The 17,673-nt window shown below is 37.7% G+C and overlaps 1 protein-coding gene across 3 annotated transcripts in view; it reads left to right on the top strand.

Annotated features, from left to right (window-relative positions):
- The first annotated feature begins 848 nt into the window (after nt 1–848).
- LOC137652533 (uncharacterized) overlaps nt 849–17,673 on the top strand; it is a 42,295-nt gene continuing 25,470 nt past the window's right edge. For 2 of the 3 annotated variants that reach the window (XM_068386002.1, XM_068386001.1), the window contains exons 1-4: nt 849–971; nt 9,868–9,972; nt 10,320–10,488; nt 10,760–11,050. The gene's annotated coding sequence lies outside the window, so the exon portion shown is untranslated. The remainder of the gene's footprint in view (nt 972–9,867; nt 9,973–10,319; nt 10,489–10,759; nt 11,051–17,673) is intronic. The other variant, XM_068386003.1, reaches the window with a different exon arrangement.

Genomic DNA, 17,673 nt, shown 5'->3' with positions numbered 1-17,673 from the left:
AGTTCATTCTAATAGCCAGGCCTTCTCCATCATGAGGCTCAATACTACGCAGTACTCTAGAAGTTTTATTCCAGCTGTGACCAAGTTGTGGAATGATCTTCCTAATCGTGGGTAGTAGGTTGGCCAGGGCACCGGCCACCCGTTGAGATACTACCACTAGAGATTTATGGCGTCTTTTGACTGGCCAGACAGTACTACTTTAGATACTTCTCTCTGGTTACGGTTAATTTCCCTTTGCCTACACATACACTGAATAGTCTGGCATATTCTTTACATATTCTCTTCTGTCCTTTATCTATGGTAAGCAGCTATTCTAGGAGAAGGACACTCCAAAATCAAACCATTGTTCTCTAGTCTTGGGTCGTGTCATAGCCTCAGTACCATGGTCTTTCACTGTCTTGGGTTAGAGCTCTCTTGCTTGAGGGTACACTTGGGCTCACTATTCTATCTTATTTCTCTTCCCCTTGTTATATTTAGACCATATTTAAAAGAAAATATATATAATAATACATATTTTATATTGCTATGTTTACATTGAAAATGCATTGCTTAAAATAGCCTTTGCGAAAATTAATAATTGTCATTTATGATTATTTTAACCTTAATAGTAACACACAAACACACATACACACAACCCCACACATACAAACATACATTTTAACTCTTCTAAAAAATATATTAACCCCCCCCTCTCTCTCTCTCTCTCTCTCTCTCTCTCTCTCTCTCTCTCTCTCTCTCTCTCTCTCTCTCTCTCTCTCTCTCTCTCTCTCTCTCTCGAAGCTATAAAATTGGTATTTAATGTAGTAAATATTAAAGAATGAAAAGATTTAAGCTTAAACTCCCCCCTGGTAAATTATTGGAACTTCTTCTTTGCGCCATTTGTGACTGACGCCCACCTCCTCCTGTCATTATCTGCCATTATATATAGATTTTCCCGTCAGTGTAACCGTGATAGGATCGGCTAATTACAGGTAATTAAATTTCTCACGTAATTGTGGTAATTCATTGCAATTAAACATAATTAACTCCGAAGTTGTCACCAATTCAATATGGCTGCCAGGCCGGCAGGCGAGCCAAGAGTCAACTCGAAATTTTTTGGATTTGGAAATTATGCCTAAGGTATGTATAGGCCTCTGTAAATTTCAGTCTTGTATATTTGTATAAGTTGGAAGTGTCTTGTACTGTCAAGTTTCGTCATTTTATTTGGTACAGAAATGTCTTCTGGTACCATGTGCAGTATGGGGTCACGTGCTCTATGAGTGGCTTTTATACCCTTTTAATACTTCGGAATTTGAGTAGACAGATAAGTCATTGCGCTAATCAGTTTAAATCGGGTTTGTATTATTTTCGGAGCCTTTGTAGTTTGTTGGGACAGTGAAAAACCACATTTTACAGACAAGAACATCACCTAACCTTACCCTACCTTAATTAACCTAAGGTTTTCCACCTAACCTGACCTAGGAGCCGTAACCTTAGAGTGCTGTACTCTTATCGATAGTCTCGGGTATCAGACTTAACCTGGCTTTATTTATCGGTAAAGATTTACTGTATTACAGATTCTCATTTCGAACAGAAAATATGTTTTCCTGTAGTAAATAACGGGATTTGACCGAATTTCAACCGCAAACCAACAACAACCAATTCTACTAACTTTAAGTATCCGAACTGGTTGCTGTTAATAAGGATGAAATGAAGGTGGAAACCGGTTTAATCACATTATTTTCTACAGGAAAACATATTTTCTGTTGAAATGTTTAAATGTCTTTTATATATATTTTGTTGAAATTTTTAAATGATTTGTTCAAAATCTGGTATTATTGTAGTGTATTACAGGGCAATGTAACCTAGTAAAAAAAACTACTTTTTCTTATAGAGAAAATTACGCTCTCTTGGAAAATGACACGTTCCCGTCGTAAATTAATTTTCAGAAATATATATATATATATATATATATATATATCTATATATATCTATATATATCTATATATATCTATATATATCTATATATATCTATATATATATATATATATATATATATCTATCTATCTATCTATATCCTACGGTAATGGGGGACCCCCAGTGGGAACTCGGGGATTTGGGTGGGGAAAACATACTGGGGAAACTATAATTTTTAAACAAATACTTTCTTCTCTATACATTACCTTCTTGGATTTATATTAATTGGAGGAAAAGACAAAACAGTATAACTGGATAAACTTTGGAGGCGCCGTTGCAAAGGCTATGCCTCATGAAAAATTACAGTAACCAGTACTGTCAATGTCTGATGTAGATTAAATGTTAGCATTCCATGCTAACATTAGCACGCTCACGCACTTACGTTCGTACATACCAGTTTTCGATCTTCTGCGCTAAAACCCCGCTTCCCTGCGCTGAAACTTTTCCCCCACCAATAGGATATCTTCTTTCCTAACCGTGAAATGTAACTTCGTCACTCTACCAGCTCTTCAAGTCTATTACGTGATTACTTATGTAATACCCCCGTATATATATTACTTTTGACCATAGAATTACTCGTTTTATTATCCTATACCTTATGAAATCAATCATTTTATATTCCCATTCAATATTTATCATACATCGCATTTTATCTTCCTATATTGGTTTTATTCCTTTTGTTATTTCGGTTTCATTGTATATTATTCCATGGTAATGTAACCTAGGAAAAAAACTACTGTTTCTTATAGAAAAAATTACGCTCCGAAAATGACTCGTTCCAGTCGCAAATTAATAGTTTCAGAAATAAATATACATCTATATCCTCCAATAATGGGGGACCCCCAGTGGGAACTCGGGGTTTTGGGTGGGGAAAACATACTGGGGAATCGATATATAAACGTAAAACAAGCCTTTTCTTCTCTATACATTACCTTCTTGAAATTATAATAACTGGAGGAAAATACAAAACAGTATATCTGAATAAACTTTGGAGGCGCCGTTGCAAAGATTGTGTCATGAAAAAATACAGTAACCAGTGCTGCCAACGTCCGATGTAGATCAAATGTTATTTTGTGACCTGTCATACTACTAGGCTAGGTTAGGTGGGTTTGTTAGGTTCTGTGCCCTTTTTGTACATTTTATATATTGAGTAAAACTTATATGGAGAAATTATTTAATATATGGAAATATCTATCATTACTATCTTTAGTAATGTCAACGTGCCGTTGGTAACTCTGTGTACCATACGTCAACATTGGTAACTGTGTATTATTGGTAACGTTGCTAATGTTATCGTTCGTTTGTAAGAGAAGTGACACCGTGCATCTTAAAGTTATCCGAATTGGTTGATCTGTTTGTTTCCGATTGAAATGAACATCAAATTCGCTTAATTCACGTTATTTACTATAGGAAAACAATTATATATCGTTTCCCCAGTATGTTTTCCCCACCCAAAACCCCGAGTTCCCACTGGGGGTCCCCCATTATCGTAGGATTTAGATGTATATATATTACTGAAGATATTAATTTGCGACGGAAACGAGTGTCATTTTTGTAGAGATCGTAATTTTTTCTGTAAGAAACAGTAGTTTTTTTCCTAGGTTACATTACCATGGAATAATATACAAAATTACCGTTATTTCTTTGTCACACCCCGATTTCACATAAATACTTGCTTTATACAAGTTTCTCTATCCAATTCATTCATGTTTACCCTCTAGACTCCGTCGTTTTCCCGTTAACCAATCACGAACCTGTACGTATTCAAAGTTTTCACAAAGGGGTTGTCAGTTGATATTTCCCTACCCCCTTCCTTCAGCTCTTTAAGTGGTCTATTCATACCCCTTCCGCCGAATCCTTTTCCCTGGAAACCTTTGTCCTAGTAAGGTGTCCTTCATTTCAAGTGAGATTTATTTTTTCGTATTTTGCGATGGAGGAAGTTATAGAAACTTGTAACGGCTGCAGTATTCCATATCTAAAAGCATTTGCTAAATTCCATGGTGAATTCTACAATTCTTCATCCAATGTTGATAATTTCCTTAAAGCAAACGATGTAATTCCTCAACGTTTACATTGCCCCAAGTGCCGTTCCCTCCTAAACTTACAAGAAAGACATTTGCGTGTTTTATTGTGATACCGAAACCAAGATGCCTAAAACCAAAAAGAAACGTCGCTGTGGTTATACTGTTACTTCTTATAAAGGTACATTTTTGGGAAAAAGGCACCTACCCCCATGGTAGATAATATCATTTAAAGTTGAGCCGTCAGTCTCACCCTCCCGTGTCCCGCAAGTTTCGACGTCCCCTTCATAAACGTAAGTCATTCAACTAAAGTCATTATATGTGGTTTGTGACCTGTTAACTTGTAGGTTAGGTTAGGTGGGTTTGTTAGGTTCTGTACCCTTTTTGTACCTTTTTATATAATGTGTAAAGTGTATATGGAACAATTCAATAACCCTTTTACCCCCAGGCTCTTTGGAAATTTCCAACTCTTAACCCCCAAGGGGTTATTTTTTCCCCAGCACATTTTGCAGTATATTTTTTTTTTAATTGCTCTAACAGCCTTAATTTTTGTCATAGAGAGGTCAGGTTGGTCTTATTCTCTTGGAAAATGCCTGAATTTTCTCAAAAAAAAATATAAAAAATATGAAAAAAAAAAAAGTATAGCATTTTTTTGCAAGGACGTACCGGTACGTCCATGGGGGTAAAGGGATGAGTTTTGTGAAACATACCAGTACGTCCTTTGGGGGTAAAAGGGTTAAAATACACATGATAATATTACCGTAGCATTGCTACTGTTAGCAATGCCTTTGTAATGTTGTTAACACTGTGTATCATTGGTAACGTTGCTTATTTTAACATTCCTAGTACATACGTGAGTTTTGTGACCTGGGAACTCCAAGGTTAGGTTAGGTGGGTTTGTTAGCTTCTGTACCCTTTTTGTACTTTTTATGTATTATGTAAAACTTATAATGAAAAATTATTTAAAATACGTATGGAAATATTTAGCATTACTATCTCTAGTAATGTCACCGTACCATTGGTAACGCTGTGTATCATTCGTGTCGTGGCTAATTTTACCGTTCTCAGTAAATACCTGAGGTTTGTGACCTGTCAACTACTAGGTTAGGTTAGGTGGGTTTGTTAGGTTCTGTACACTTTTTGTACTTTTTATATATTGTGTAACTGGTAATATTACCGTAACAATCCCTGGCATCGTTGGTAACACTGTATCATTGGTAACGTTGCATGTTATCGTTCGCAGTACATTCGTGAGTGAAGTGACACCGTTGAACAAGTGCTTATATTAAAATATTTTAACACCATATATGGCAACAATGATTATATTTAGCCATTTTAACAGAAAATATGTTTTCCTGTAGAAAATAACGTGATTTAACCGGTTTTCACCTTCATTTCATCCGTAATAACAGCAACCAATTCAGCAACCTAAAGTTAGTCGAGTTTGTTGATCTGTTTGTTTGCGGTTGAAATGAAGGTCAAATTCGGTTAAATCACATTATTTACTTTAGAAAAACATATTTTCTGTTCTAAATCACAGCCTACAATACAATACAACTTTACCCAAATTCTGTGTCACTTCACTCACGTATTTACTGTGAATGATAACATTAGCAACGTTACCAATGCTACACAGCATTACCAACGCTACGGTAGCATTGCTGACGTTATCGTATATTTTAAAGAATTTTTCCATATACCCTTTACACAATATATAAAAAGGTACAAAAAGGGTGCAGAACCTTACAAACCCACCTAACCTAACCTAGAAGTTCCCAGGTCACAAACCCAATATAATGTCTATTGTTATATATATCATGTTAATCCGTGTCACCTCACTCATGTTACGATAACGTTAGCACTGTTATGATAACATTAGCCGCACTATATATAATGGTTCTTATTCCGCCATTAGCTCGCTTCGCTTGCATGAAAATAAAACATCAAGCTCGTATGTACTGGCAAGCACTAATGTTGAGCTGCGCGTGCTAATATTAGTAATGTTACGCTAACATTAGCAACGTTAAATATAATGGTTCTTGTTCTGCCACTGGCTCGCTTACGATCACGGGAAAACAAAACATCAAGATTGTATGCACTGGCAAGCGGTAATGTTGAGCTTCGCACTCTAACAAAATATAGTAAAACTAACACATTAAAAATAAAGAAATTAATGACTGACTTTTATGACCGTGACGACAAAACTTGTTGGTCACGGGGGTGATGGGACTGCTAGTCTGTGGCGTCTTAACTTCTTTGCATTAGTTTTGTACTGCACTTGGAGCTCTGTAAAAGTTGGTATATTACATTACAAGATTTAAGAAAATTATCAACATTGGAATTCAACAAAATACTTTCAAGTATGGATTACTGAAGTCGTTACAATTTTCTAAAACTTCCATCTTAAAATACGCAAAAAGACGCCACTTGAACTAACAAAGACCTGACTTGGACAAAGGTTTCCACGGAAAAGGGCTTGTTGGAAGGGGGTTGGTTGGGGAATATTAGCCCCCCTGTGCAAACTTTACATACGTATGTGTTCGTGATTGGTTAACGGAAAAGCAACGGAGTCTAGAGAGTAAACATGAATGAATCAGAATGGGAAACTTGTCCAGAGCAAGTATTTATGTGAAATCTGGGCATGACGAGTTGATAACAAAAGGTATAAAAGTAATATAGGAAGATAAAATGGTATGTATGATAAATAATAATTAATGTGAATATAAAATTGGGTGATTTTACAAGGTATCGGATAATAAAACGTGTAATACTGGGGTCAATCGTAATATGTATTCGGGGGTATTACATAAAAGGGATGGTAATAGTTGAACTGGTTCAAGTCATATACTTGAATAAACGTTAAATTTGACGGCTAGAGAAGAAGAAATCACATTGGTGGAGGTGGAGTCTCTGCGCAGGTAGGCGGGGTTTTTGCGCAGAAGGTCGAAACCTACTATGTACAAACGAACGAACGACAAGTAGAATGACAAAAAATAAATTAAAAACTGCTAATGATAGCATGTTACGCTAACATTTCCGCAGCTCTACGTCACACATTGGCAGCTCTGGTTGCCGTATTTTTTCATGAAACATAGCCTTTGCAACGGCGCCTCCAAAGTTCATCCAGTTATACTGTTTTGTCTTTTCTTCTGTTTATTATACATCCAAGAAGGTAGTGTATAGAGAAGAAAAGGCTTGTTTTACCATTATATATCGTTTCTCCAGTATGCTTTCCCCCACCCAAAACCCGAGTTCCCACTGGGGGTCCCCCATTATCGTAGGATATAGATATATATATATATATATATATATATATATATATATATATATATATATATATATATATATATATATATATATATATATATATATATATATACACACACATATATACACATATATATATATATTTTTCTGAAACTATTCATTTGCGACGGGAACAAGTGTTATTTTCGAAGAGAGCGGAATTTTTTCTATAGAAAAAAAAAGTAGTTTTTTTCGTAGGTTATATTGCCCTGTAATACAGTAAAATAATACCAATTAACCATGTCTTCAATAGTTGTATTTTTTTGGGGGAGGTTAGTTTGACGCACGTTTCTTCCCATAATAGTTTTAACCCTTTTACCCCCAGGCTATTTGGAAATTTCCAACCCATAACCCCCAGGGGGTTATTTTTTTCCCAGCACATTTTGCAGTATATTTTTTTTTAATTGCTCTAACAGCCTTAATTTTTGTCATAGAGAGGCCAGGTTGGTCTCATTCTCTTGGAAAATGCCTGAATTTTCTAAAAAAAAAAAATTTGAAAAAATTTGGAAAAAAAAAATTTACTGTATAGCATTTTTTTTGCTAGGACATACCTGTACGTCCATGGGGGTAAAGGGATGGCTTTTGTGAAACGTACCAGTACGTCCTTTTGGGGGTAAAAGGGTTAAAATTCAATGCGCAGGTATGTCCATTTTCTGTAAATAAGTGGAATTAATTATAAGAACTTCATGAAATGTTGAAAAGATAGTTATGAACTGTAATCGGGTAGTGTAGGTAGAATTATGAACTGTAATCGGGTAGTGTAGGTAGAATTATGAACTGTAATCGGGTAGTGTATTTAGTTTACCGAAGCTTCGTCCGCTAAAATACTTGGCCACTCTGGTAACACGCAGATCATGATGCTTATCTCCTTTCAGTACAGAGGAGCAAGGAGGTGGGGGTAAATAGCGAGCAAGGCGAGCCATGTTTAAAGGCCGCTCATGAATTGCAGAGGCAATTTCAATGGCATTGCCTTAGCAAGTAGGACAATGCCATAGAGACTGGTGATACTCTATATACATATGGTATTTTTACCACGCCAACAAAATTGGAAGGGGATTATATTTTACCCCCTGTTTTTGTGTGTTTGTGAACAGCTTCCTGGCCACAATTTTAATCGTGTAGTAATGAAACTTATGTAGAAAGCAGGAAATGATGAAATTCTTGGAGGTCAAGGTATAGTTAAGGAAAATGTCCAATTCACATAATTATCTGTAAGTTTGGTTATCATTGTCACAGGCTTGGTTCATATTTGGGTGTATGAAAATCCAGGCCAATTAATATATGCTAAGGTCAAAGGTCTAGATGGAGCAAGAGGTTGAGAAATAAGCTTCCGCAGCGGAGGTCTGCACTCTACTGAGTGCCCCTCTGGTTATTATTTTATTATTATTAGCCAAGCTAGAACCCTAGTTCTGTTTATTGGGGACTGAGGTATAATAACTTGCATATCATTCGATATGAAGTCTTATTTCTAAATGCAAGTTCAATGCTTAATTTTGGAAGACTGGTTAGGAGTTACTCCGCATGCATTGTTTGCATTTACCGGCTTTTCTTTTTGTTGTACGACAATCATTACCTGGCTTTTTTTAAACCAATTACGACCTTCTAAATATTAATGCACAAGTTCCCTTATGTAATAGGTGGAGACTTCGTCCGTAGAGCATTCTCCCCCTTCTACGAGGCCTTCGACTATCTGATCCTCCGCACGAGCAGCCACGTCGATCAAAAATATATGGCCTAACCTAACCCCCCCCCCTTTTCCTTAACGTGCGTCGGCCCTGCTATACTGTCCCCCCCCAGTTATGCTGGATCTATTAGGATTAGTTTATGCTAAAAGCTAAAACTTTTTGCATAACTATGATACTACTGTACAATATACAGTAATGTGTCCTAGGCCAGCGTAGGCAAGTCAGCTTTGGGGGCGAAACCCCCTGTGAATAAGGTGAGGAGAGGCCTAGGCTGTACTTAACCCTTTTACCCCCAGGGGGTTATTTTTTTCCAAGCACATTTTGCCGTATATTTTTTTTAAATTGCTCTAACAGCCTTAATTTTTTTCTCAAAAAATTATCAAAAATAAGAAAAAAAAATTTTTTAGGCATTTTTATGCAAGGACGTACCGGTACGGACGTACCGGTACGTCCAGGGGGGTAAAGGGATGGCTTTTGTGAAACGTACCAATACTGTACGTCCTTTGGGGGTAAAAGGGTTAACATAATAAAAAGATAATGTAAAGATAGGAAAATGTTTTATACAGTGTAGACGAGACAACTAGAGCTAACGAAGACGTTGGTGGAGGTAGAAGGTAAGAGGTAGTTCTGTGCGTTAGGTTACTTTTGTCACATTCTCAATTCAATGAAATTCTTTTGACAATTGATTGGGTTTTGAATATCTTGCTATAGTTAATTTAGAACAGTGTGCCCCGAAACCATGTTTCCGAAAGCAACCAATGCTGTCTCCAATCAAGCATTTAAATATAGTTTAATAGTGACGACACAGAAATTGATACTTTGTTATTCTAATGTTCCAACCAATATTAGTAAAACAAAAGGATTTAAGAATTATTTTATTACTGGTTCGTATTTTTCAGGTTTCCGGTAGATGCCGCCATAAAGAGGCTTAACACCGCCAGGAGTCTCGACAGCGTAGGGGGACCAACACGGAAAGGATGGTGCACTTGAAAAATTTTATAAAGGTATATAATATTTTGTTAACCATGTTGTATACAATGTCTGACAACAAGCTGATGTAATATTTACCTTCTCGGTTTCAACGTACAATGCATAACTTAGTGTTTAGAAAGGTTTTGTTTGGTACTTGTGTTTGTCAGTGTGTGATTTATCATTGCTCCAATAATGGTTTTGGGCTGTTTTTTTTTTTTTCAGTACTAAACATTCTGCCAGTAGCCTTGTCGATTGCATTTGATTCTAGATTAATATTGGTGAAACCGCTATTAATAGACTTTGTCATTCCAGTGTTCTAGCCAATATAAGTACCGAAAAGGACTTAAGAATCTTTAAATAACTGGTTCATATTTTTCAGGTTTGAGTTATGCCACGGGAAGGGGGCTGATACTGTGATGAGGCTGGCAAAGGTACCACTAGATGCCCCCTACCCAAGCTATGGGTAAGGTTGCCACCTCGCTCCAAAAGTCTAATTGGCGGCTACCTATCAGCTTTCCCAAGATATAGTCGTCTATAAATAACTACAGGTTTGTATTAGGGAAAAATACAAATTATCTACGAATTTGTCATATTTTGTTAACTGTGTTGTATACAATGGCTGACAATCTGGTGTAATACTTACCTTTTTGGCTCAACATAAAATGCTTTACTTGGTGTTTATCATGATTTTATCAACTCTTAAACTTTAATCAAATGTTTTTTATTGGGTAGTAATCTATGCTTCAAGGTGGCACTAGTTGGTCTCTCAATATTGTGAGTTAAGTCTTGCCAGGTTTTTTATTCTATTTTATTTTTAAGGTAGCTCATGAATGGCAGGACCAAGGGACAGTGACATTGGCTTAGAGACTGACCCCAAGCCCCCCTCCACCCAAGCAAGAATCAAGGAAGGCCAGGTAATGGCTGGTGATGACTCGGCAGATAGACTTATAGCTTTCCCAAACCCCCTATCCTTAGCTAAGGATGATGAGGTTGCAGCTAACAAGGAAACTAAGGAGCTTGAGTGGGACTCGAACCCTAGTCAGGGACATTACCACATCGGCCACCACATGCTTACCAGAGAAACCTTGCTGTTGAGATTTTCTTCCCAGTGTAAGGTTTTTTTTATGAGTACCAAGAATTCTGGCAGTAGCCTTGCTATTCATACTAGAGAAAAGTTTTTGGTGCTAAACACATTCAATGGTGTAACTTATTGTTTTATCATGTTTAGGTAAATGAAATATCTGTGATATTTTGTGGTTGAAATATTTTGCCTAATGAACATGATGGAAGTTTGAGACTTTTTTTTTTTTTTTTTAAGCCAATACTACGCATCACCAAACTTATTTTCTTTTTCAGGTTTTTTTTATATCTAAATTTTTCACGCTCTTTGCTTTCATTAGATGTTAGCAGTAATTGCCTAGTATTTTTTTAGTTATTTGCTTTTGAAAGTCTTAACATAGTTTATAAGTTATTGAATTTAGTAGTCAATGCAGAAAGTACACAATTTCTGACAAAAAAAACTCAACAAGGACCTGGTGATCCTTTTTATTTTGAGGTGCTGTTCCCCAAATAGGGTTTTATTTCCTAAAACGACCATTGGATCCATTTTTCTAACCAATATAGGTACTAAAATGGAAAAAATAATAAAGATTTATTTATTAACTGGTTCATATTTTTTGTGCGTATGGGGCCATTGTCAACGGGAATCGAAGGAAGAGTTGAGTGGCTCGTGAAATGTTTTAGTGATGAGGGGGAACAGAACCTGCCTCGTTCAAACCCGAAGTCTGGTGGGCCATACAAGATTACTCCTCAGTTGTAAGAAACTGATAAAACCAAAGTGTCTGAAAACGAATTGTCATGTTCAAATGTAGAAAAAGTCCAGTGGAGTGACAATCCATATTTTGTAGTACTCCAGAAGTGGAATGGTGTGTGTGTGTTTTATGGGGTGGTGGTGGTATAGAAATACTGAGGTGCTCATATTCTTACTTATATGCTTTGAGAGATTTAAGCGAAGGTCCTTTTTTGACTCTGACAAGAGACCTGAGGTCGTGTTGGGTTGCAGCACGTTGGTGCCCCTCCCTTCTTTCAATGCGTCGAAAAACAGCATCAAGTGCGGGGGGAGGACGAGAAGATATATAACCCTCCGTAGATTCTCATCTGCCACCCACCACTCGAGGTCTGTCTATTTTTCTGGTCCCATTGGGATCAGAATGTGTGGGGAATCAAATGCCTGATTGCAATTGGACTCACTGTGTCACTGGAGAGATGAAATGTTAAGGCGGCCGTTAGGAACTAGACTGGCCAGGAATGAAAGGTTTGTGAGGAGACGTAGCCACTTTTGGGCTGGGATTTCTTGTCGTCTTGAAAAAAGATCTTACGACCTTTCTCAGCGTGGTTATCCTGTCGTTGGATGGGATGGTTTTGTGTACCACTGGCTACCCCCTACCCAAGCTATGGGTAAAGTTGCCACCTGGCTCCTAAAGTCTAATTGGCACCTACCTATCGTCTTTGCCCAAGATATAGACAGCCATATATAGTTAACTACCGGTTTGTATTAGGGAAAATACAAATTATCTACGAATTTGTCATATTTTGTTAACTGTGTTGTTTACAACGGCTGACAAGCTGGTGTGATACTTACCTTTTTGGTTTCAACAAAAATGCTTTACTTGGTGTTTATCATGAGTTTATCAACTCTAAACTTTAATCAAAGGTTTTTTAATTGGGTACTAATCTATGCTTCAAAGCGTGGCACTAGTTAGTCTCTCAATTTTGTGAGGTAAGTCTTGCCAGGTTTTTTTTTTTTTTATTCTATTTTATTTTTAAGGTAGCTCATGAGTGGCAGGACCAAGGGACAGTGACATTGCCGTCGTTATCATCAGAGTCGTCTTCATATGTAATTTTTGCTTGTAGAATTTTTATCTTTTTCAGGAAATCTTATAATTTTTTTTTTTACCTTTTTTTTTTCAGAACTTAATCCGGAAAAATTGAATTTTCCTAATAGTTTTAGCTACCACCACTTGTTTTTTTAATTTATTAAACTATATAAGAAATATGTGTTACTTCTCATTTCAGACTACGATCTACTGTACATGGTGATCCCAGCATCATTACATGTTGGAAAGGATATTTTATGAAGGTTTTCGCCATCACTCAACTTATTCCATTCGGAACATCGGGAAACGCCTGTAAGCTACTCCGCGTTCCAACTCTGTTTACCCTGGGATTTAGGTCGGGAATCCTCGCCAGGAAGGACAAGACTCCTGAGGAACGTGAGAAATGACCTAAGGTCATCCTGCAAGTGATTTAACCAGTTGCAGACGCACCGTGAGGTATTAGGAGTACCTGCGATAAACTCTCCCAGAAGATATTGCAGAATCTTGCAATTAGTGTTCCAAAGCTCTTAAAAGGTTTTAAGATAGGGCTATCTATAAAATAAAGAATAGGGAGTTTTAACCCAAATATTGTGTTGAAGGCTGATTTATATATTAGCCTGTTCTATAATGCTGGTATTTTTTAGTATGATTTCGGAGGACTTTATTCGGAAGAAAATGTTCTTCATAATTGTGTTATAGTTAATTTACCATTTTTTTTTCTTTCAGAGTATGATCTACAAAATGATAGAAGTGAAAGCATTATTTTGTAAATGATCATTTGTTCCGATATGGTATACTTTAATGCACTGCATACTTAGGAGGTCCTGGAATCTCAGTCATGACTAGGAAAATGTAAACTATAATATGATCTGCTAGAAGATGTCTGATTCAAGCACACAAATACCACTATGATGTGATCTGCCAGAAGATGTGTGGTTTTAGCACACAAACTCCACTATCTGTGCTTGCAAGAAGATGAGTCTCCTACTCTAGTGGAGAGTTAGAGTAGGAACAAAAGGAGAAAAATATCTCTGGCAGGGATATTTCGATATGACCTAGTGGGAAGGAAGAGGTTTGCCTTCGTGGAATGCTAGTGTTTTACAAACACCAACTTCATTCCTCAACCACATTTATTCCTCCCACTTTATAGAACCATGTGGTTTGATTCAAGGTGTAACAACTAGCTCTTATGGATGGATTTCAAAATGCATACTACAAACTAGGTCGTCGTTGATGTTATCTTCATATTGAAGTCAAAGTCATCGTCATTGAGTTCGTCTAAGTCTTCGTCGTCATCAGTCGTCTTCATATGTAATTTTTGCTTGTAGAATTTTTTATCTTTTTCAGGAAACCTTATATTTTTTTTACATTTTTTTTCAGAACTTAATCCGGAAAAGTTGAATTTTCCTAATTGTTTTAGCTACCACCACTTGTTTTTTTAATTTATTAAACTTTATATAAGAAATGTGTTGCTTCTCATTTCAGAGTACGATCTACTGTACATGGCGATCACAGCATCATCGCATGCTGGAAAGGATATTTTATGAAGGTTTTCGCCATCACTCAACTTATTCCATTCGGAACATCGAGAAACGCCTGTAAGCTACTCCCCGTTACCACTCTTTTTAAACCTGGGATTTAGGTCGGGAATCGTCGCCAGGAAGGACAAGACTCCTGAGGAACGTGAGAAACGAACGTAATGGAACCCTGTCAGGGTGTGACCTAACGTCATCATGCAAGTGATTAACCAGTTGCAGACGTACCGTGAGGTATTAGGAGTACCTGCGATAAACTCTCCCAGAAGACATTGCAGAATCTTGCAATTAGTGTTCCAAAGCTCTTAAAAGGTTTTAAGATAGGGGCTATCTGTAAAATAAAGAATAGGGAGTTTTAACCCAAATATTTTGCACTGCATTCTTAGGAGGTCCTGGAATCTCCCAGTCATGACTAGGAAAGTGTAAACTATAATGTGATCTGCTAGATGATGTCTGATTCAAGCACAATTGCCGCTATGATGTGATCTGCCAGAAGATGTGTGGTTTTAGCACACAAACTCCACTATCTGTGCTTGCAAGAAGATGAATCTCCTACTCTAGTGGAGGGTTAGAGTAGGAACCAAAGGAGAAAAATATCTCTGGCAGGGATATTTCGATATGACCTAGTGGAAAGGAAGAGGTTTGCCTTCGTGGAATGCTAGTGTTTTACAAACACCAACTTCATTCCTCAACCACATTTATTTCTCCCATTTTATAGGACCATGTGGTTTGACTAAAGGTGCATCAAGTTTTTCTTCTGGATGGAGGAATTTCAAAATGCATACTACAAACAAGATCGTCATTGATGTTGTTATATTCGAAGACTTAGTTGTCGTCGAATTCGTTAAGTCTTCGTCGTTATCATCAGAGTCGTCTTCATATTTGATTTTTGCATTTAGAATTTATATCTTTTTCAGGAAATCTTATAATTTTTTTTTTACATTTTTTTTCAGAACTTAATCCGGAAAAATTGAACCTTCTTAATTGTATTCTAGCTACCATCATTTTGTTTTTTAATTTATTAAAGTTATTTTATAGAAATATTTATTTTTTCTCATTTCAGAGTACGATCTACGGTACATGGTGATCCCTACGCCATTGCTTGTTAACCTAAACTGACTGGAATAAATTTCTTTTCTCTTTTTCCGTTTCAGGTGAGCCTGCCTGTGAGGTCCAACCACGCCACTTTGTCCAGGGCGTGACGGGCGCCGTTGCGGCACCTTCGTGTCCTCGGAGGAGACCGATCCTCACACACACTGCATACACTGTCCTTTGTACCGAAGTCGCTCGTGTTCGAAGGAATCCCCTTGTAGTGTGTCGGGCGTGGTTGTCCTCCCAGTGGGTGAGGTTTGGTATGCGTAAGTAGTAGTTTAAAAGGGATTCTCCCCCTTCGGGGTCAGCCTCGAAGGGGACGAAGTTGAGTATGAGTGGCGCCCTGGTAACGCTGGGATAACCTCGTTTGGGGTCTCCTCATATTATCGACCCTAGAGAGGCAGTGAGGGAGCCCTCCACGGGGGAGTCCCTCTCATACATAGCTGTTCGGTTGCTGTGGCCCGCCTCGGGGTTGACGGGTTCCCCATCAAAGGAGAATCTACAGGAGGTCTTGCGTCTTGGTTTGCGTGTGCACTCAAGCGATGAGTCCTCTTCTGCTCTCTTAATAGGTCCGCTAACGTACCTATTAGTCCAGACCTTCCTTCACGTCCAAAGGAACGTGTTCCTCTACCCCAGAGGTTATCATCTATGTCAACTGGAGTTGCTGTAGTTCCCCCCAGCCACCCTCGAGTGGGTAAGCAGGGTTGCCACCTCGCAGTTGAAATCTAATGGCTACCTTTCAGCTATGCTGAAAGATAATCCACATAAATAACTCCAGGTCTGTATTAGTTAGGGAAAAATACAAATTATCTATGAATTTGTCATTTTCAGTGACTTGTTTTTAGCTGTAGATGTTTTTCTAGCAAGTTTTTTTTAATATGAACATATGTTGTCCCGACACAAGATACAAACTTTCCGCTCTTCAACCTAGCATTGTTATATCGGTGGAGCTGAAAACCAGTCGAAACTGAAGTTGACTAGGGTTTTAGTAAACCGGTAGTTAGCGGGGGTGTGTTCATCCTCTGCTCCCACCAGCACTGGGGACTCAGTCACTTTTTATTTTGGCTCAGTAGAGTGTAGATGTGTCTCACTCGCCCGTTAACCTAAGCTAGCTGGAACTAATTTCTTTTCTCTCTTTCTTTTTCAGGTGTCCCTACCCGTGAGGTCCAACCATGCCACTTTGTCCAGACCGTGAAGGGCGCCGTTACGGCATTTTCATGTCCTCGGAGTAGCCAGATTGGGTACAAATAATGACACAATTACTGCAATTGATGGTGTAAAACGTAATTGTAAGAAAGGAAGATGAACTGAGCGGTTCTTGGAGGTGTAAACATTGTCATAATTCAGTCGTGTTCTGAAATTTCTGCCTTCAGTCGACACAAACCCATTTTCTCATAACCTAACCTAGTCTGTCATTTTGTGTTTTCATGTTGTTATTAATGGATTTACTAAAGGCCAATTGCTGAACATGTGAATTTTCATCAGGTTTGGACAACACAAAGTGTGGCTAAAGGTACTCAGACTGTATAATACTGTAACCTTTACTGCAGTGCATAGGTAACAAACAGTACTGAAGTACAGTACTGCAAGTGTTGACAGCATTGTTTAGTACTGAAGTACAGTACTGCAAGTGTTGACACCATTGTTTTGAAGTGATTACTTGCGGCGTCCATTTTCTACTGCTGCGCACAATACGTAGATGGCTAGATAAGAACTTGAGATAATTCAACAAGCCCATTGAAATTTCATGGGTGATTTTGTGAGGAGTATTTTATGAAACTGTACTGGGCATCTTCCAGCAGCCAGTATATAGTAACAGATAATAGAATTAGAGAGATGATTTGCTTAACCCTTTTACCCCCAAAGGACGTACTGGTATGTTTCACAAAAGCCATCCCTTTACCCCCATGGACGTACCGGTACGTCCTTGCAAAAAAATGCTATAAATTTTTTTTTTTCATATTTTTGAAATATTTTTGAGAAAATTCAGGCTTTTTCCAAGAGAATGAGTCCAACCTGACCTCTCTATGACAAAAATTAAGGCTGTTAGAGCAATTTGAAAAAATACATACTGCAAAATGTGCTGGGAAAAAATAACCCCTTGGGGGTTAAGGGTTGGAAATTTCCAAATAGCCTGGGGGTAAAAGGGTTAACTGTAGTTTTATGGATAAACTTCAGCATCAACTATCGAGTCCCTTCATTTTACTTGCTTTTGAAAGCTGCTGTGCCC

This window comes from Palaemon carinicauda, chromosome 13, assembly GCF_036898095.1.
Source record: "Palaemon carinicauda isolate YSFRI2023 chromosome 13, ASM3689809v2, whole genome shotgun sequence".
Taxonomy (NCBI): Eukaryota; Metazoa; Arthropoda; class Malacostraca; order Decapoda; family Palaemonidae; genus Palaemon; species Palaemon carinicauda.
Note: the sequence above shows the minus strand (reverse complement) of the source record. Positions and strands in the feature narration are given on the sequence as shown.